The following is a 23246-nucleotide window of genomic DNA, read 5'->3' as shown; positions in this document are numbered from 1 at the left end:
CAAATTGATCAACTAATTAATTGTACTTTTTAAGCCTATATGATTGAATTAACTGGGCGGTTTATTCTATAAAATTATAAGTTAATTTTCAAAAGGCCAAAGTGTGAATAGCAAAAATGCGGTTCGAAGTGACCAAAAATAATGTTGATTAATTGCGCTGGGTCCAAATAAAAAAAATAAAATAAAAAAGTTAGTTAACTCACGATGAAAAAAAAGGTAATTTAGTGGACTGTAAACACTTACTGAAATTAACTAAAAACTTTGAAAACGCTGTTGTGAGACCTTACCTTCTATTATCGGTGGCCGAGATTTGCGAATTATCTACACTTTCACGCTAGCGATTTTTCGGTGTTGAGTCGCGACTCTAAACTGTTTGACGATTAGAGCTCGAATATGTCGCGCACTGTTTAAGGCCTCAAAACGAGGTCTTGAAATTCAACAAAAAAATAAATTATTTAAACAAATGAAATACTTCCTTAACAAGGTGAGTCAACCAAAGGCATTAAATTTAACTAAAGAAAAATACCGAGTGATAAAAGAACAAGAATTAATATGAACTAAATAAACTAAATGAAAATTAAATGAAAACTTAACATAAATATACAGGGTGTTTTTTATATATTGTGACAAAATTCCGAAACGTGTTCTTTAAACAAAAATTCGCAAAAAAATTTCTATAAACATAGGTCCTAAACCTTTTAGATTTTGAGGTACAGGGTGGTAAAGTTTTAACATAAAAATAATTTTTTTTCGATAACTTAAATACCCCTGTAGATATTTGTCCAAAGATTGGTATGCAGGGTCTGTGTATCCAGAGCCATTTACCTATATACTTTTAACATTTTTATGTTCTCCAGTGGCGTGTGTGCGGGTTTTCCGCTGAATACTTTTATAAATAAAAATTGTACGCCACTGGTTTTTCTTGTATTAAAAAATATTTTTAAATTCCCCGTTTTATTTGCAACATTTTTGATCTGTAGCTCAAAATCTAAAAGGTTTGGGAGCTATGTTTATAGAAATTTTTTTGCGAATTTTTGTCCAAAGAACACGTTCTTGAATTTTGTCGCAATATATAAAAAACACTCTGTATAGATTATAGAATTTATCGACATAGAACAAATATAGATTAAAAGAGTTTGGTTTTAAAAGGCAAACACATGTATATTAATAAATTTAAAAAAAATATAATAAAATAGATTTTACACTACCTAGTTATATTTACAATAATAAATACAGCAAGCTAATATTTTTACTATTCTATAGGCAAACATATATAACTATGACTCGATTTACAAAACATAAAACATACAAAAACCGTATAAGATCGCTTTAACATAAAAAAAATAACCCTTTTAATTCGGAAGCTATATATACACAGTAAAATGTGAATAACTCTTTTCAATGGCATTTTTTTCGTATTTGTGTGCCAGTTAATTATCGCGTCCCCCACAAACAGGAAAATGATGTACACCCAAAATTAGTCGTGTGCGGTTAAAATATGGCCGGCGCAGCATAATATTTGGGCTCATAAATATTAATAGTTTGCAAAATATGCTTGGCGATGAGGAATATAATAATAATTCCAAAGCAGATATTCATGGCAAGAAGAACTGCGTAGTCGGCTGCTTGGTGTAGAGCATCGTATACTGTGAGTAGAGTGATTTCTAGGTGTTTAAGAAGTGCTAAAATAAAAGAGACATATTGTTATATTAAAACGTACTACACTATATTTAAATATAAGTTTAATAAATAATCAAATCAGACTAAAACAGTTTTATTACCATTTGGAAATACAAATAGTGAAATATTATGTTTTTAAAAATTAAATATAAATGAACTACTATTTATCGTTAATATACTTTTCTGGTAATAATCGGAGTGTACTGAGATTTCTTAAAATCTATACTCATCCAACTCAGCACATGTGTCGTACAACCCTGTTTAAAGAAAATATTTGAAAATAAAATAGTATTCGTGAATTATAACCTTAAATAAGTTAATAGCCTAATAGGTAATAGGTAAAGTATAGGAGTGAGCTATCTTAAGTCAATCTAGTACATTATAACGTTTTACAATTCTATGATAAATTTTGAATACTTTTTGTATAGCAAACCATATGCTCAAATTCAATGGTTTTTAAAATATGACATAACACACTAACGAAACATCAAATTAAAACATAAGCTTTGATTCTATATTTATTGCAATTAATGTTTACTTTCTTATCCATTTGATTCAATGCGTCATTTGTAGTGAAAATATTGGTCACAGAATGTCTCAAGTAGAAACTATGACGCCAACATTAATTTGTTTTGTGATTTCTTAGAAAGTAAGTAGACCTTATATATTATTTTCGAACAGTTGCCAATTTCAGAACTTACTTGTTAATGGTTTGTCACCCATTTGCAATTATAATAGTCATATTTAATGTCATTTCATGCATAATTTTTTAATAAAATATATTTATCTGAAAAAGAACGAATTTAAATACTCAAGATAATTGGAGGCATTGGAGACTGGGTGCGTAGACAATAGGAAGTCTATAATCTATTAGCAACTTATGTTGATCATCCTGCAATTACTAGAGTCAATGTTAGCAGAATTAAAACAAAATTTACGAAACACGGCCATGCAAGAAACTTATCATTCTGTAGTTTAGCGGCTTCTGTTAAAACTGACGAAAATTAAACGGGTTTTTTGCAAAATAGTGAAAATACGCTAAATTTGACAAAAGCCGCTAAACTGTAGAATCATATTATTTTTAATTCGGACCAAAATCTAATAATTACCAAAACAATAATACATTATGGGTGTCTTCGGTATGTTTGTTGCATGAAAATAATAGATTTGGTTACAAGAAAAGGTAAAAACAGTTTTTGTGAAATTATATGACTTTATTTTACGCATAATACTTAACATTTCACGTGACAAAAAAATACAGAGTGAATTCTCCACCTTAGAGAAGGCATTCAGTCAGCCACACTGGGGACAAGGCTGAAGAATGACAAAACGCAGTTAACGACAGAACTGGCAACACCACAACTAACCTCACCTCAGTTGTCACCTATTTGTTAACAAAACTAATCGAATATAGGATTCTTCTAATGATTAATCACGTCCCATAGTGAGTTAGTGCGTGATAATGGTGTGTCGTGATAAAATTTGGATTTCCGCCACTCTTAGTGAAAAATATATATCTAAATCTACCCATTGTGCGAAGAGTCTTATCATTTTTTGTTAGTTTAGACATAAGCCGCTAAACTGCAGAATTACCGGAAAACCTATAAAAGTAAGAAGATGCTGAATTTTCTATTAGAAACGGAGAAAAACCCCCATGTGGCAATTATTACAATTTCCAAGAATAGGAATACGAATCAGTAGGGCCAGTGACAAAAATACTTCATATAAATAAATATCATCCTTATAAAGTACAAGTACAACTGATCTTTAAAAAGAAATCTGCTCTTCGGATTTCATCACTTTCCCTTAGTGCCTGAATTTTTATTATTTAAGAAAATGGTATTTGTATTTCTTAGTGTGTGGATTACTGTACTATAATCATTTCCTACAACTTCTGTAAGTTTTATGCTACTAATTCCTATATTTTGTTGTCTTCAGCATGAAGTAACATTTCAATATCTGAATTATTTTTTCCAATTCTGCCCTCATTATTGTTTTGTTCTAAGCATTGGCATTTACTAATTACTGTACCCTTAAAGTTATTAATGACATTCTGCACTTTTCTGTTGTTTACTTAACAAATGCTTATCAAAGAAATTCACAGAAAACATTTTGAAGAATTTTTAAAAACTAATTCTTAGAAGACATCGTTTATTAGAAAGTAATGAAACTTGGTATGGTGGCTTACTCGCACCTTTAAAAAAGTCTAATGCAGTTTTTGTGTAAAATATACAAGGAAGCCAATATTTAAAATTATCATAATATATAACGAATTTCCTATGCCCAGCTTGGCGATGCACCACCCAGTATATTGCCAACACTATATTACATTTATGTTAAACATGTCAGCTTATTATCCAGTGCATTTAAGATGAGAGGGATAAATTTATTTAAAATTTAGATGACTTCGCTTATTTTATTTTTCTTGTTGTTTTATGCAATAAGAGTTTTCTATACAGGGCAGCTCAAGTAGAAACTATGGCGTCAGCATTAATTTTCTGAATGGAATATTTTGTATATCATAACTATCGTCTTCTAACAAGAAGACGATTTTAATCACTAACTGCAGTTTTGTGAGCAGATTCTGGAGGCCAACAATAATAATAAAAATTTAATTCGAAATATAATTTGTCTCGCTAGCTATCAGGCCACTTTTACGTTAAATGAACACGTTTACAAGCAAAATTGCAGATATTCGGCAACCGAAAATCCTCACTGGACCCAAGAATATTATACAGTTTATAAAAAATCGATATCTTAAGCCCTTTTTATTACGAAGAAACATTAAGCAGACAGCGTTACTTGGACTTTGTACAGTTGGAGCTATAGCTGTTTTATTTGCTGATCCACAAGAGGCCCCTCACTTTGTTATCGCCATTCGACAATTTCTTGATATAACTTTTTTTAACAGATGAATTGGACGAAGAGGATAGATTAAATGGCTGCCAGGAAAAAAATAACCCTATTATATTTTTTATAGAGCCATTTAAAGTCGAAAGTTTATGTGCATAAACCAAATGAGTTTAATTTAATTGATTCGCAAACGATTGAAAATGTGCAATTACTTCAAAAAGGCATTGAAGTAAATGGTTAATAAATTGAACATCAGTTGCAATAAATAATGTATAGATTTTTGTGTTTGATTTTTCGTATGTTTCATTAATCTATTACGTCAAATTTGACAAACCGTTGACTTAACTCATATGGCATGCTCTACAAAAAGTATTCAGAATATGTTGTAGAATTATAAAATGTTATGATATACAAAATGTTTTATTCAAAAAATTAATGCTGACGCCATAGTTTCTACTTAAGCTGGCCTGTATAGAAAATTGTTATTGCATAAAACAACAAGAAAAATAAAATAAGCGATATCGTCTGAATTTTAAATAAATTTGTTCCTCTCATCTTGAATGCACTGGATAATAAGCTGACATGTTTAACATAAATGTAATATACTGTTGGCAATATACTGGGTGGTGCATCGCCAAGCTGGCCATAGGAAATCCTATATGAATTATGATTATGTTAAATATTGGCTTCTTTGTATATTTTACAGAAAAACTGTATTAGACTTTTTTAAAGGTGCGAGTAAGCCACCATACCAAGTTTCAATAGTTTCTAATAAACGATTTCTAATCAAGAGAAAATACCTTTTATTAAGTGGTACTACATAAGGAATAGTTTTCGAAAAGTCTTCGAAATGTTTTCTGTGAATTTCTTTGATAGGCATTTTTCAAGTAAACAACAAAAAAGTGCAGAATGTCATCAATAATTTTAAGACTAAGGATAGAGTAATTAGTAAATGCAATTGTTTAGAATGAAACAATACTGATGGCAGAATTAGAAAAATAATTCAGATATTGAAATGTTACTTCATGTTGAGGAAAACAAAATAAAGGATTTAGTAGCAGAACTCTTACATAAGTTGTAGGAAATGATTATATTACAGTATTCCACATATCCTCCTGGGACCCGGACATGTTTTTGTTAAGTTAGGGTTGTGAGGCTTTTAAATATAACAAAAAATACATATATTGTTTACTAATAACTTTTTTTATTTTTTTTCTTACTTTGACAGATACATGACGTCCATTAAAATGGTCATTGGGTCTTAACCTAAACAAAAATTCCTAATATATAATTTTTTTTTTCAATAACATTTCAATCTAAACCTATGAAAACGCAGAAAATAAATGTAAACTTAAATTTATTTGCTATGGAACTCCATGAAACAGTTTCTGCTGCCAGTAATGAACAAAAATGTGTTGCATGTATTGCAAAAAAACTTGGTTTTTTTGGCACGATGAGTAATTTTTACATCTAACCGAATTTTTTAAGTCTGCGGCAATTTCTGGAAAGTGTTGTTTCCGTTTTCTTTCGGTGCATAATGACGGTAAATCGACAAAGATATTTCCCTCAGGATTTCTTCTAGTACCTACACCTCGGATGTTTTCTTGGGATTTACTTTGTGGGTTGGGTGTATTTGTCAAAAGTTGAGTGGATCAAAGAAATGGAAAATGACCCTTACAGTCCATTTTTTTGATCTAGCTCGAATTCTGTAATACCTAATCATTCGATCTATCAAGTCTATTCCTCCCATACAATCGTTTTATTTAGCAACAACGTAAGGTCTTTTAACCTGAATGTATTTAACGACTTTCTTAGACCACCTTTTACACTCCTCGCTAGGTTGAATTCTCAGAGCAGTAGATGCCAAAAGTACAGATTTCAGATCATACCATTGTACAACTACTATTTGAGGCTATGAGTGCAAAAACGGACTAACCCCAATATTATTAAGTGCTAAAAAATAGGTTTAGAAAAAATACGAAAATGTAAGTGCGCAAAACCCTTTTAAAAGGACATTTCTGTAGTTCGAATTAATTGAATGTTCTTGAGTGTTACTTAAATTTGCGGAATTTGTTTATTTTGTATATTTGTATATTTTTTTATAATATTGTCACGAGAATAAATAAAAAAATATAGAAACTTTATTTTTTTATTAAGTAGGTAGTTATTAAATACGTAAAGTTTCTTCTTCCTCAATTGGGCTAACTACTTCACCTCCAGTTGCTTGAGCAGATGACCTCAGATTTTCATAAAAATTTTTGGTATATAGGAAATATGAATTCCATTAACTCAAGAAGACCTTTATTTTAGCTTCATTAATGGCATAACCATTTGGGTATAAAAGAGGCAGATCCTTAATTTCCTAGGAAACAGATTTCCTTTTACTAAGATCTACTGTGTTAAAATAAACCTCTTCATTATTCGAGTACTTATACTAAATAGTATTGGGAAAAATTAAAATAGTATTGGGATAATCTTTTCTAAACCTTGACCATTAGATTTTGAGCCACTCCACCATTGTTTTTGATTCAGATACTTTTCTGTTTATTATGTTACTTTTAAGTTCCTTAGTGGAAAAAAATCTTGACTTATCCATTTCTATTATGGTAAAGGGTTTTTTTTCTAGCATGTCTTATGACTGTATGCCAGTCTTGAGGTATAAAGACATGTAGATGAAATTTCTTTTCTTTTTCTATGATTCCGAAATCTTTGTCGCATGGTAAATAGGAATGACCACTTACAAGGATTTTATGACCTATTTCTTCCATAGTAAATAATGGAGATGCAGTAATATAGTTACATATCAATGATATTTTTATATTGCGATTCTGACCCCCACATTAGTCAAAATACATAATAAATCTTTTCGATGTAACAAAATTTTGTATGTAATATAAAATACAAGAACCCACATCTTGCGGCCCCTTGGAAGCAATACTTTCATCCCATACAAACATGAACGCATTATTGGTTCCCACTTTATGTATATTAAAGCAGTAAATCCATAACTACCTTTTATAGTAACAAATGCCTGTGGTAAGTACAGGTGTAGGACGAGTCTTCATTAGATCAAAACCGATGACCGTTGCGTTTCCACTTTCCGCCAGTTTAGTGTTTTTTTAGGGTGTCTCTAGCACACAAACTTCTTACTTTTAGCAGCACAGTGGGCTAACTGAGGATAGTCCCCTTTGCTTCTTTAAACTTTTATCAATAATAAAGTTCATTAACTAGTTTAGTGCTGCCATTTCGTAACGAAAAGGAATAGATCGTTTGGTCTACTGTGCAATAAATAGATTTTAACTTGACGGATAATATTCTACAATAAAGCCGATTTTGAATTTTTGTGGGTTAGTCCGATATTGCACTTATAGCCTCATTTCGCCATCTTGTCTTATAATTTGTTCCGAGCTGCCTCTACCTATCTTGGCCATCATTTTTTCCGAAGTTAAATTTGCTGCCGCTGGTACACGAGATTTCATAATGGTTCCAGTACAATATTTCGCAAACACCCCTGCTATACTGCTTTTATAATAGGACGTACTTTCCAAAATTTGTTAGACCTGCGAACCTCTTCAGCGATGCTGCCATCAATGACGATTTTAAGGTTACTTCTTATAGCAAAAAATCTATCTCGAGTCATTGTATCTGCAATAGCTGAAATTTTTGGTGGTTTTTGCCCAGTACATTCTGATTTTGGGATATTTTAGACAGGACATCAAACAAGCTATTCCAAAAAAATGTTTAATCTCATTAAGAGTCAATTTAAGAGATACTCCTTTAAGTTCAAAGTACCTTGCATTTGTGCAATCACACACTTTTTGGAATAACTCACCTTCAAAGTACATGGCTAAATACGATTTTGCAGTCCAATCATACCGGAGCTCTGCGCTGCATTCACTAGAGGGGCCTTCAAAATTTGGAGGTGCAAAAGTATCATCTCTTCTCCAAGACTTTCGCTTTAAAGGATGCACAGATTGCTTGGCTATTTTTGAGTTTTCTCTTAGGACACTAAAAGGAATTCTATCTTCTTTTTCTTCCTCCTCACTGCTGCTTACTAGTTCTTCATTAATTATTTCTTCTTCTCTCCCCATTAAATTATCCATAGTTTAAATATCTTCAACATCATCAGATATTTCAATGTCAGAGTCATCATTTCCAATGATTTTTAGTATTTGCTCCAATTTTTCGTCATTTTCCCCTGGCCGAAGCACTCTTTGCTTGGCAAAAATTCCTAAAATAAATTAATGAGTTAATTTAAAATGTGCATGAGATAAATGGACGCGAATAACTTAGGGTAATACAAAACTTATTTAATTTTTTTTATTGTAATGTTATTTAAATATGTCTATTAAACATTTGCAAATAAAAACTTTCACAAAAATCATTAGAAAACGTTAAAAAATAGGCTACATACCATCATAACGAGAACCACGTGTAGCCGCCATCACAACAGAAAACAAACAACTGATTCCCAGCACATGTGCACAATTAAAGTCGACCAATTCAGACTGGGCGGCAGCACCGAAGTGTCCAACGTAATGGACGCTAGGTCTAAGCTGCTTAAATAATAAATTAACGAAACTGGAAACATAAAACTGGCATGTCCATTTAAATGGACGCTAGGTCCTAGGAGGATATTAAAAAAATACATACAAATACCATTCTCTTGAATAATAAAAAATTCAGGCACTAAGGGAAAGTGATGAAATCCGAAGAGCAGTTTTTTTTAAAGTTATAAAAACTCGTATATGAAAAAAACATACATCTTGATCAGTAAGCAAAATCGATAAGGTCTAATCAGAATAAACTAGTAAGTAACTCTTCTTCTGAGATCTTTTTCAAATCTTGAACATCCCAAGCACGTTTAAACTTGCGCTTTTCGTCAATCAGTTTGTAGATTACAGGAGATAACTTATTCTTTGTTGTAAAGGGACTCAAAAATTTTCGTGCGAGTTTGGCAGAAGTTTTTGCAAGTTTTTACTAGCATCAAAAAGATCGTAATTTTTGCGATAAGCTCGCTCACCGACCTCAAACCTCATTCGTCCTCATCGATGATTATAACGATTCTTTGATCTTTGAGGTAGCCTTTAGTCTTTCCTCAATATCCCTATATACTTTACTTAATTCACGCGAACTTGCCGTAAAGGGTTTATATTTTCTAAAGAAATTCATAAAATAGGGAGTGAGCCCGGTGGTTTCATGCACTGAAGATCTGATGGCAGAACCAACCTTAGGTAAAAGTCGGTCTCAATTCTTATGATTATCCTCAATATAACATCCTAACACAGTTTTAAGGACTTGATTCACACGCTCAACGGGGTCGGCCTAAAAATGATAAGCAAGAGTATATTGGATATTGACCTTACACTGCTCACGCAGTTTGGAAAAAGTTCATCTCGAAATTTAGCACTAATACGACAAATCACAAAGTTTTAGAGAGAAACGATCATAGAGGGTCTTAGCTGAGCAAAAGGGAAGAACAAAAGCAATTTGGTGAAGGTATCCAAGACGACCAATACGTATTTGTATCCCTAAGTAGAACGAGACTTAAAAAGATCGACGCTAATCGTTTTTCATAGCTTCAAAACTTGAGTTTGTTGTCCCATTAATCCAAGTCGCTCCCGGAACGGATTTGCGAAATACCTTTGGCACAATGCCTAACATATCGGAGGGTATCAGCTTTCATTTTCGGCCAATAATAACGACGCTTCAATCTTTCGTATGTCTTTATGACACCACTATGACCAGCAAAAGGGTAATCATAATTTTCTTTCAAAATCATACGTCTTTCATCCTTGGGTACTACTTCCTTCCAAAAATCTAGCTAACTAGAGTTATAACATTTTATATGTAAAGTAAATCTCCTTCAATTCGCTATTGGGGATATTTATTAGGATTCTCTAAGACTTGTTTGAAAACTCTTTGATACCACTTATCTGCAACTCCTGGTTCCTGGTTTACATTTAATTTAGCAATCTCTGACACAGCTCTACTGAGAACATCCGGCACAATATGATCTTTGCCCGTTCTATGAATAACCTTAAAATCGAACTGTTGCAACCGCAATATCGATCTGGCAAGCCGTCCTGTTGGTTCTTTTAGACTATGATGATCTGTTATCACTTTAAAGGAGTATCCCTCTAAGTAGGGTCGTAATTTCTCGCAAGCAGTCCTGGATTTACACTAGTGGCAGTCGGAGCAAGTGCCCAGGGTGGCAGAATTTTGAGGGGCGGCAAATCTCAAGAAAGAAAAGAAAATATTTTCAACGGCAATACTTATAAATTACCATGGAGAATGTTTACATGTCAAATATTAATAGTAAAATTTGCTTTAATGAAGTAATTGCAAAGATATCATCAAACAGTTCGCAACACAAAAAGTCAGACGCGTCTTTCAATGAAAATGACACGCTCATACACATATTTAGATTTCTATAGCTGTCAGATCATTTTTCGAAACAGTTAATAAAATTTTTATTGTCTACATGATCAAACAAGTCTGTAATTAAAAATCCCTCTCCATTTTATATATTTTTTTTATATATTTATTTTATATATTTTTTGTCTTAACCTCTCTTCGTGATAAAAAAAAAGACGCAAGCAAATTATATTTAAGTGGATACAAATTAATTTCTAAAATAAGGATTTTACTAGTATTTCAATATGATAGTTTTAGATAATATGCATTTATCTAATATTCAAATTAATCTAGCAACCGCACTCCTCAGGATAATAAGACATATATAAACACCTTGTAGCTTATTTACACTCTCGGCTCGTGCCTCGCCTCGTACCTCGTATCCGTACTTCACCTCGTAGCTCGCGCGATCAACGCAAACGAATTTTGTATTCACACTCTCGCGGTGCGTTCAGTTCATTATCGTGCTGCCTAGAGCTAATAAGATATTTTACAATGGACGATGTTAAAATCTTAGCGGCATCAACCCTTTTCCTAGTAAGTTTTTACTATGTTGTGAAGAAGTCACAAAAAACAAGGGAAAAAAGGCGATCCCCAAGAAGATGGTGATTGTTATCAATCCACCGCAATAGAACCCTGTAAATATCCTGTGTTATTATTTACGCATTTGTTACTATCGGTACGATATTGTTTTGATATATTTATTTGTTATAGACAAAGTATGGAAAATATGTGTTAAGAAATGCTCAGTGAGGAGTCTGGAGAGTTAAGCAATTTTTGTAGAATGCCACGTGATGATTTTGAGTATCTATTAAAGAAAGTCGAACCTTTAATTAAGAAGCAAAATACTAACTAGATTAAGAGTAGCTATACCAGCAAAAGTACGCTTAACCGTAACTTTACGCTTTTTAGCTACAGGAGATAGTTTTAGAAGCCTTCACTATTTATTTAAAATTTCGAGTTCAGCCATCTCGATAATTGTACCTGAAGTCTGCATTGCTATTAATACAATTTTGAAAGATCAAATTCAGGTAATTAATGAAAGTAAACACATAGTTTTTAGTGACTTTTTTGTTTATTGAGTTTTTCATTATTTCCACATTCACATGCCATTCTGCCCTTTAAACGTACATAATAATATTATTTATTACACAAAATCTTTGTTGCTCATAGCAGAATCATAAGCTGCATCTTAAATGTTTTGAGAAGTAGATGGCCCCATTAATTGTTGGGAAAGAACAATGAGACATTGTGGTGATGGCAAAGTAGTTTTATTTATCGGAGATGACTCATTGATGCATGTAGAATTATGGGAAGAGAGACGATTTGGAATACACACCTCTACAGGAGATTGTTGTGATTGAGAAACGTAAGTGTTAGAAGATGAAGGACGATCGCGGGCGTTGATGGGTGGAAGATCTATATGAACTGAGGAGTTGGAGAATAAGAAATATGCCGCTGATGGTGTACATGCAGAATTTGTGTTGTATAGTAATTGTTGAGGTGGATTTTGTAAGAGAAGTTCATTAATTTTATGCATACTCTGGCGACGTTCTAGGGTCGAATATTCCCGTAATCGTGTAGCCCTTAGCTGCGCGTACTGATCGCATTCATCATTCGATTTCCTGTTTAGTGACAAACTGTTCATATTGCATACCGTGTCTTTGATATTCTGCCGAATATCCGTTTCATTGTTTCCATTGCGACGCGGACGCTTTACTTGCTGGGAGGTAGGCATTTTGTTATTGTTAATCTGCTTATTTTGCACTCTGTTCTGTTCGCAGCTCTCATCATCGTTCTGCTCGTTGAATGTCTCATTTTCATCGCTATGTTATGCTGAGTTATATCATGCTGAGTTATGTCATCACACTCCGGAATAATTTCATCATTTTTAAGCGGCAGGGATGGTGTGTGAAACAGTAAATTTATAGAAATAATTTTACTTATTTTTATAGAGTCAAACCACGTCAACTGGGCCCTGAAATTTCCATCAAATCATCGATTTTGAAAATTGATGCATTTCTAGATCTGACACATAATTATTGCTCAGAATGTTGTTTTCATATCCCGCTTTTTGTTTATTTTATCAACAGTTTAATTTTTTTGCAAGATATTATTGTAAAATCATTCTCTCATAAACTACTGTAGATACTTGAATGGAATTTTGTTTGGTTATACAAAAATGTTTATTTCATCGATAGGTTGATAATTTACTCTTTATTTATTTAAACAATCGTGTTTACCAACAATTTTTTATAAACAATAGCAATTTTTGTTGCGTTGTTCACGCTGCAAATAAAAAATATTACTGTCAGATTAAGCGCAAAATACTGACATTTGATAATCTTAAAAAAAAAGTTTGTTCAGCCGTACTCAAAACAAATTTTTCTAAAAAAATTCTCTAAATTTCAGAGTCCAGTTGACGTAGGTTGACTCTAATTCTGATATAGAAATTATAGAAAAATTAGCGATGGGGGAGTACTTGGAAATAGTGTCCTTTGGAAAAAAATTATCACGAACACGATAAATTAACCACCTGATAGCGCGCTTCCTGGAAGACAACGTCACATCCCATACGTTTTTCTCGGAGATGGAGCGTTTGCATTGAGCGAACACTTGATAAAACCTTTTCCAGGAAACCCTGGCATCGGTTCACTACAACGAACTTTTAACCGACGACTGTCTAGTACTCGGGTTAACGTTGAAAATGTTTTTGGTGTTCTCGTTTCAGTTTTTAAAATTTTTAAGAAACCCATGGAAATTCAGAAAGTCAAGGCAATATTGATTACAATGACCTGTATTCTATTGCACAATTTCCTTAGAAATAGTAGGACATCTAGAAACATTTACACACCTCCTGGAACTTTTGACGCTATTGATAATGGAGAAATTGTTCAAGGTGGATCTTGGAGGTCAAATCAATCTACGAATTCTGCTATAAGATCTATACAAACTGTTGCCAGACGTTCACCACAGGCTTCCATGGAAATAAGAAACGAATTCGCTAGTGTTTTTCAAACTAAACAACCTAATTTTTAGTCATGATAAAATAATATTAACCCTTAACTGGTATGGTGGGTCAATTTTGACCCCATCCAAAATAAAAAATTTTATTAAAGAAAAACTATTGCAAGTGGCAACACTGCCTTTCATGTATTTCTCGGCCGTACTGAGTAGAATATTTCTGCAGCAGTTGCATTTGAGTTTTCGTTTAGCTAAGGTCTGTGAATTAAATGGGTCAAAATTGACCTCGCCATACGTAAAACGTAATTTTTTGGGTTTTTTAATTTTTTAATGTAATAGCTTCTTTAAAGGATAAAAAGGCACCACTAACAGAGCACGAGCTAGAACAGCTTGCTAACACTTTTTTTGATAATGACAGCGACATTTCTGATGCCGAGACTATCGTTAGTGAACATATTTCTGCAAGCGATAGTGATTCTGAACCGGGTGTTGGTAATTTGCCAGATGAAATAAATTTGGATACTGAACCAGATATTTTGGAAGATAGTAGTGATGATGAGAGTGAAATTGGCGTAAGAAGCTACTATTATGGGAAAAATAGAAAAAAATGCTCCTGCCACAAGCCATGCTCGTGTAAGCAATATTGTTTCGCATCTACCAGGACTTTCTGGACCAGCACGAGTTAACAAACCAAGTTCAGCCACAGAAGCTTTTAAGCTGTTAGTTGACGATAAAATAATCGAGCAAATTATCGAGAAGACCAATGAAAAAATAACGAGCTTGCAACCTAGTTATGGGCACAATGCCTTATCCTGCCAATTTTTAAATCATGTTGACGAAACCGAAATGTTGGCATTTTTTGGTCTCCTTTTCTTGGCAGGCGTATTCAAGTCGAACCACGAAGATATTAATTCCCTTTTCGCAACTGATGGCACGGGTGACACGGGTCGTGATATATTTCGTTCCGTAATGACTGCAAAAAGATTTAATTTTCTTCTCACAGCTTTGAGATTTAATGATCCAGACACCAGAAGTCAGCGCATTGAAGCCGAAGACAAGCTAGCCCATATTTCCGATATATTTTATCGCTTCGTGAATAATTGTCATACAAACTATTCATGTGGCCAATATATAACTGTGGATGAAATGTTGATTGGTTTTCGCGGTAATTGTAGATTTCGAATGTTTATCAAAAGTAAGCTGGAAAAATACGGAATCAAAATGATGTGTCTCTGTGATGCTCGGACGCGGAAAAGACACTCAAATGTGGAATCCTAAGAAGCTAGCCATACCCACCCTCAATGTTCTTTCTTTAGTTGATCCGATAAAAAATTCTAACCGAAATGTTACTGGGGATAACTGGTTTTCTTCTTTAGAGCTTGTCGAAGAGCTACAACGCTGTAAACTTACCTATGTCGGTACTATCCGAAAAAACGAAAGGGACCTACCAAAGGAATTTTTGCTAAATAAGCAGCGACCGGTTTATTCTTCGATTTTCGGATTTACCAGAGACGTGACTTTGCTATCTTATGTTCCAGTAAAAAATTGAGCAGTTTGTCTTATATCAAGTTTTCATCATAATGATAGAAATTTTGAATAGAGAAAATAAACTTCCAGACATGATAGACTTTTACAATATTACCAAAGTGGGGGTAGATGTATTAGATCAGACGTGTGCAAATTATAAAGTTGGTAGCACTAGAAGATGGCCGCAAGCAATTTGGTTTCAAATGATGGATATTAGCGCTGTAAATGGAAGTATTTTATATAATAATGCTCATCCAGAGGCTGAAATGACACACCAAAAGTTTCCAGTTACCTTAGGAAGAGATCTAATATATAACCAATTAATTCGCCGATCTCAAATGGAAAATATTTCCAGGGAATTAAAAGCGCTTATTCATCGAATTGGTCAGAATCCAGTCCAGGCAGAAATGAAAATGGGAAAAGACCACCTAAGCGTGCAAGGTGTTCTATTTGTCCACCCAATGATAATAAACAATCACTTATATGTGATAACTGCCATAAATAAGTTTGTAAAAATCATTGCGTAAAAAGAATTCGTTGCAATAACTGCCAAAAATAGAAGGTTCAAACATGTTTGTTAGTTTTTTTATAAACTTTTTAGGATTTTATTTTTAAGTGTTTTGAACGTTTTCACATTTATTTAAGAACATCTTCTTAATTTTTCACCTAAATTTTGTGTTTTTTGGTTTATTTTCGAGTCATTTTTAAAAAAGCCTATTTTTTAAAAAACCTTATATTTTTTAGTCTAGCTTTATTTTAAGTGCAATTTTTTTTGGTTTATATGGCCTCAGAGTTGTTAATATATTATTATTTTCATATCTTTAAATTTGTTTTTGTTTTAGTTTAAAAAAAATTGAAAGGTCTAATTTGACCCCACTATACTTGGAACGTGATTTTTTCCGCTATAATAAATCTGTACTGCCGATCTTAATGTTTTTATAGCTGTTGAATAAACAATAAGATAATTTAAACGGTTTTAACTATACCTACGTTTTCTTCCTTATTTACAGTTTTATCACACATATAGACTGATGCCAGAAACGATTCTATCGCATCATAATATATCCATACTGGCATGTAGATATCCTCTATTTCTGCCCCGCTTTTTAAGGACTGCTTTTTACGCAGTAGATGATGACGAAAAGTTGCCATCAGAGAATTTTTTTTTGCCTGAAGCTCGGTTATCATTTAATCTCATTTTAACTCATGGACTCAGATATTCTCGTCCACGCGTCATTAACTATCTGATTGTTTTTATGAAATTTGTGTTTGGGATGCCAAATCGCCGATTGTTTTTGAAGGAATTCTAGAAAAGGCAAAGTATTTTCTTCAGACCAATCCATAGCGTCAAACACAAACAAAACTAGCCAAAACTAAAGAACAAAAAATGAGCGGGAAAATGCCGACTTGCGACTGAAAAGAGAACGCGAGTGTAAATGCCACGCTCGTATCTCTCGCGAGGTCCTTTCACTCGCGTCCAAAAAACCGCTACCGACGAGAGCGCTACAAGTGACAAGACGGAACGCGAGGTGAGGTACCAACGTAGTGTTTACACATTTGCCTCGTGGGTCGCTTCGCGCCTCGTCTCGCCACTCGCGCGAGAGTGTAAATGAGCTATTAAAAAAAAGAATGATAAGCTAGGATGTTGTATTACCATAGAGGTCAGATACAGAGTTTTTCTTCAACTACAGTAGTAGGGCACATTAAGTATTGTTACAGATTTGTGAGTTCTTGTTTCAAGTTCTTCAAAAGTTATGTTAGTTTTTTCTCAAAGTTAACTTAGGTTAAAAAAGAACCGTTTTACTCTTAAAAGTATAAAAAAAAAGATGGAATTAAAAAATTATTTATTCAGCTTATTACAGATCGTATGAAGCAAGAGATAGATCGAACGATAAAATATAAGTTTATTTACATACAAGTATTTTTATCTGTAAAAACTGGAATAGAATTTGCTACTTCTAGATCGTTAATGATAAGGCATAATTCACAGGCCACAAATATAGTCTTGCCAATTTTTACTATTTATTTTGCTATTCCTGTTTTGTAGAAAACACAATAATATGTACATCTGCGATATAAACGTAAATGTACAAAATAAATCAGTTGACCAGCAACAAATAACAAACCTCAGCATACGATTTTACCTATCCTAACTTCGCAAGCTAAAATCACCTAAAAAAAGGGCGGTATTTTTCACAGTGCCCAAAGCGGTATTTTTTGATAATCCGGGCCTGCTCACAAGCATGAATAATGGCCAACAGTTCTCTCTTTGTGGTGGACAAAGATCGAGATATGTAATAGATAACATGTTTACTATCATTAAACTCTTAAGACAATGCAGCACCAATTCCATATACTGAGGCATCAGTCTGAATCAAAAAGAGTTTTGAGAAATCAGGACAAGTAAGTACATGAGCGGAAAGTAACTAATTTTTGATGTTCTAAAATGAATTTTGACATTCTGGGGTCCAGTTCCACTTTTTGTAATTACAAAGAAGACCAGTAAGGGGAGAAATAACGGTTGAGAACTTATTCCCCAATTCTTTCCCAAACGCATGTATCAGGACTTTGGTGATGTTCTTTGGGTCGACATGAAATCCATCTTTATCGACAATATATCCTATGTACCTGAGTTCGGATCAACAAAATTTACACTTATCCTGAGAGAGAGTTATACCGGCTCTATGAAATCTCTGAAAAATCTCCACCAAAACTTTTAAATCTTGCTGAAAAGTCTCAGAAATACAAATTACGTTCTCTAAATAAACAAAGTTATGTGGCTCCAATTTAACTCTCAATAAGGTATTTACCAATCGCTGCCAAGTTGCAGGGGCATTCGTCAAACCAAATGGCATTCTCTTAAATTGATAAAGTCCCCGACCAGAGATAGAAAAACTAGTTTTCGTCACGTCAGTGGCGGCTCGTGACATTTGACTATAGAGGGGCGCGCAAATCCAAATAAATATATACTTACTAATAAATAAAAAAATATAACTGGACGTACCTAAGTAAGTATCTGAGACATGACGGTTTGCAGTCATCATGGTACAATCACAAAAAGTTTGCACATAAATATCTTAATTTGGCAATCAAAAATAAAGAACATTGTTACAAAACAATCGCATTTACACATCACGGAACCTCGCACGAAAATATTTTTGCCACCTCTCTGCGGTTTTAAAAACAATAACAAGTAACTTTAAAACGTGAAGAAAAATTATACTTACTAATAAATGTACAATAGGTACTTAAGCTACTTCTTAAAAGTAAAATCTGCTCGACGGTCTTTCATATTTATAATTCTTTTCATTACTTTTTCATTAAAATTGTTTATTTCCATCACTAAATTTCTATTGATGGACATCATGGCTAAAGCATTAAGTCTTTCATTAAGCATAGTACTTCGCAGGAAGGTTTTTATTCGCTTAAGGGTGGAGAAATTACGCTCGGCCTCTGCAGTTGTCATTGGGGTCGTCACAATGATATTTAATAATTTTATTGTTTCGGCAAATGTTTCGCCAAGATTATTTTCTAAAATAAATGAAAGCAAGTTCATAGCTCCAATATTTTGTGAGAAATATAGTCTTGAATAAATGACTTCTAGTTCAGTTCTTAATCTAATTTTACATAACATTGGATAAAAAGTAACTACATTATCTAAAATATCCACTGGAAAGGTCTTGTTATATTTTGGATACGCTTCTTTATCAAACAAGTTAGCTGCTTGAAGATGACCTCGATAGGAAAATCTGTCCTTTGCTTGGGTAACAACTGTATCACATACCTCTTTTGCAATAATACTTCTCAAGTTATCGTTAGTTCTTCTTCTTTTGACACTTTTAAAGTTTAATTCTACATTAGCCTTAATATTATCGGTGTCGTTTCTTATTTTGGCAATGCTTGATGTCCACGTGCGGCATAATTTTGTGAAAAAGGGTAAGCCAGAATAAGAATTCTGGATCCTCTAATGCTCTCCTTGAACCGGTCATTTGACGTCACACTTTTCTCACATTTCTGCTCAATTTCTTGAAAAACCTCAATGAATTTTTCGCGATGTTCATAAACAGTATTCACGGTGCGAATTTTATAATTCCATCTGGTTGTTGCCACTCTAGGCAATTTTCTTTATACTATTTCGTGTAGTACATACGTGGTATTGCATACAGATTATTAAAAAAAAACGCGTACTTTCGGATTTTGAGATATCGATTTTTGCATAATAAGGTTCAGCTGGTGAGCATAACAGTGAACGAAATGCGCATTTAGATATTTTAATTTAATCTGAGCTTGAACACCGTTAATTGAACCACTCATTACATTTGCCCCGCCGTAGGCTTGAGCTATTAATTTTTGAGGTGTCTTTAAAATATGCGGATCAATTTCATTTTCGCTACACGTTTTTAATCCTGTTGCAGTTTTATCCTTAACCTTTATAAAGCCCCAGAAATGTTCATGAATGGATTTATCAAAAAAATATCTTAATATTATTACCATCTGGCAGTTATTTGATACATCCGTAGTCTCGTCGCATTGTATTGATACAAATTCCGATTTTTCAATATGGTTGGAAATTTCTTGTTTACAAACATAAAGCATACACTCCAAAATATCGTTCTGAATCATTTTAGATGTTTCCTTTAAAGACTGTTGAATTCTGCAAGTGTTCCTTAAGTGTGACATCTAATTCTGCGGTAAAATTAATTAATTCCTTGAACAAACCCTTATTTGAAGGATCCTTAGTTTCATTGTGGCCTCGAAGTGCCAATTCAAAGGCCCCACAAAATTTTACGCAGCTAATAATTCTCATTAAAATGTGCCCAAAATTTTTCTTATTTCATCATTATGCTTAATTAAATTGTCTCTATATGCAGAACTCAACTGTGTTAAAATATTAGTCTTATCCAGTAGAGCAAACGAAGCGCAAGAATCTATATGTCCTCGTGAAATGTCATGCTTTTTTATTTTAGCTGCAAGATGTTGTAAATCTCTTACCCCTTTTTTTGCCCAACTTGGATCGACACTACTAGAGCCAGCGACAAAAAACAACACACACGGAAAACAGTATAATAAGTTTGTTTCTTTACAACCACATATCCAATTATTTCTCAGATAAATGTCCCTCGAAAAACGGCGAGTAAAACTTCTTTGTTGTGTTTTCCTTTTACTCACTTGAGTAATATTTAAATCCGACAAAGGTCTGCCTAAAATCTTAATGTTTACTTTTTCTTCCAGTGAAAGATTTAAAAAATTACAGTTAATTAAAAAGCTTACACGATTCATTATTAAATTTCAATAATAATTATTGTATTGTTCACTCTCGAAATACTCACACACACACAAATCACCGACCACGGAACCGATTAAAAACAAAATTTTGCCGAATAAACAACAAAAAACGTCTTCCTGCCGCCTGCGGTCCGATTTACAAAACACTAAAACAAAAGCCGAATCCACGATAAAACTGGGACGCTAAATTTTTGCGCGCCTCGCTATCGGTAACGAGCGTGATAAAAGCCGAGAAGATGGGTCGTCGAGAGTAGCTTTTCGAGACGGGTGCATTCGACACAATCGTCATTCGACATAATGGACATTCGACACAATACCCGCGAAATATTTTAAACGTTCGAGTATGATCGGTTGGGTCTTTTACACGTCAGCCAATTTTTATTCGAAATAGCTGTAGTGTTGTCATCTAACACAAAATAGGGTTAGGTATAGGTATATTATTTATATAGTATGTATATTATGTATATAGTTTACATTCGAGTCGTGCTTACAATAATTAGTTTATATTTATCGATAGTTTGCCAAAAGTTATTAAGTTGTGATTTCTTCAGTATATTTGAAGCTTTAAGATATAACTACAAAGGACCTGGGATGATACTTCCTGATACTGATTAAGAAACACTATAACTAACTTTGTGTAATTTACTACTTGGCCTCCTATCCTGTGATTCTTCTTCTTAGAACATTAAATACCTGCATTATACTTATTGCGAAGTGAAGAGGAATTTGACGCCAAAAAAACGTACCATCACTTGGGAAAGTGCAAGTTTTTTTGTGTAAAATTGTGGCAAACAAAGTTCCATTTGACTTGCATAGGTGTGGTGATAGTGTTTATATTTACTACTTTTGACTAATAAACTTGAAAAAGTGCAATTTAGGATAATATGCTGGAGAAACTGGATGATTTTGATGAAGTCATATGGCTCCGAGGATATTTGGATTATAAACTATAGTGTGTCAGCTTAAATATAACATACTGAATAACCAAAAGGACTGTAATAGACTATACAGTTTTTAATTTACTTATACACACACTTATTGCTATCAAGTAATTTGTGACTAACATTATTTCTGAATTGGTATCGTAAAAAAGTGCAATGAGTTATTAGTTAATAATATTTATAAGTAGGAAAAGAAACAGGTTCTTAGAGAATATCATATATTATAGCCTTATTTAGATTGAGCCAACTTTTCATTCATATTGTTGAGTTTTGTCAGGGCTGGAATGTATACAAATTACGGTAACAGTTTACTATCTTATCGACTACCCATTTTCAAGATTAAAAAAAAAGACAGGTACATAGGATAGTGAATGTCGTATTCATCATAATTTCTTTGTCGGAGACTAAAAAATTTAATTTTATCAATTTTTTTTTTTAAATCGTTTAAAAAAAAAGTGACTATATTAAATAATTACCCCTGGCGTAACGAAACGAACGCCGTTTTTTTTGTACGAATTTAAAAAATTAAACAGTTTCAAAAGTTAATATATGTCGTATTTATTATAAATTCGTTGTCGGAGACTCAATCATTTCAAAAAAGAAAATAAAAAATATTAAAATTTTACCCCTGTTCGTTTTTTTTTGCGCAATCAGTTTTTCTTATGAAAAATGATTATTAACCCAACAGGTCCTTTTTGCACCCAGCACCTTTTTATATAAAAAAAAATCACTATCAACCCAGCTCAGCCCCAACCAACCCAGCCCAATACAACTCAACCCAACCATTAAATAGGAAACATATACTAAAAAGAATAATAAGACAGCTATTGAAATTAGTTTTGTTTTTTAATTATTTTTTCTAACGATTTATCGAATGGTATTATTCGATCACCTAAAAAAAATAGTATATTACCTGTGAAATAATAGCGCTGGCAACCCCGATAATTCAGTGTCTCGAAAGGTTTTTTCGGTACGTATTCTGGTAAGCGATTTCCGATTTGTTGTTTCTCTCATCTCAACATAATCGAATATTTCCGAGCGGTGTGTTATGTGTCGAGGTCACCCTGTTCGGGCGCTCGCGGAGTCGCTTCGGGAGAAGCTTCGGGAGTGTGTCGAATGTCCATTGTGTTATTTGCCTGTTTTCCAGCTTTTCGGCCAAATTATGGACGCGGATGTGAGCGCGCCCCACGACAAATAGAGGAAGATAGATGAGCTGTACCTTGCGCAAGACAGAGAGCGGTATACGTAGGATGCCAGGAGCACTTTGGTTGTTGATTTCAACATCGCATTAACTCCTATCGTACGGGCGCTTGTGTTATACGTTTAAACGCGGGTTGATAAAAAAATATATCTAATATAATTAATAATTACTGCACACGAGTTTTAAATTTTAAATAAGTAATTTTTAATTAAATGACTGGGGGGGCGCGCACCCTTGCGCCCCTATTAGCAAGCCGCCACAGCGTCACGTGAATGTTCAACAACCTCGATTTGCCAATATGCAGAACCATATAAGAGGAAAAAGACAAGACTTAAAATACCAAACTGTAAATATTAAAATATAAAAAAAATAGCTTT

The 23246-nt window shown here is 33.4% G+C and overlaps 1 long non-coding RNA gene across 1 annotated transcript in view; it reads right to left on the bottom strand.

The window, feature by feature from the left end:
* Nucleotides 1–1135: 1135 nt before the first annotated feature.
* The window catches only part of LOC126745615 (uncharacterized), a 37036-nt gene continuing 14925 nt past the window's right edge, over nucleotides 1136–23246 (bottom strand). Inside the window, exon 2 of the long non-coding RNA XR_007663612.1 lies at nucleotides 1136–1682. This is a non-coding gene — a long non-coding RNA (uncharacterized LOC126745615). The remainder of the gene's footprint in view (nucleotides 1683–23246) is intronic.

This window comes from Anthonomus grandis, chromosome 16 (genome assembly GCF_022605725.1).
Source record: "Anthonomus grandis grandis chromosome 16, icAntGran1.3, whole genome shotgun sequence".
NCBI lineage: Eukaryota > Metazoa > Arthropoda > Insecta > Coleoptera > Curculionidae > Anthonomus > Anthonomus grandis.
Note: the sequence above shows the minus strand (reverse complement) of the source record. Positions and strands in the feature narration are given on the sequence as shown.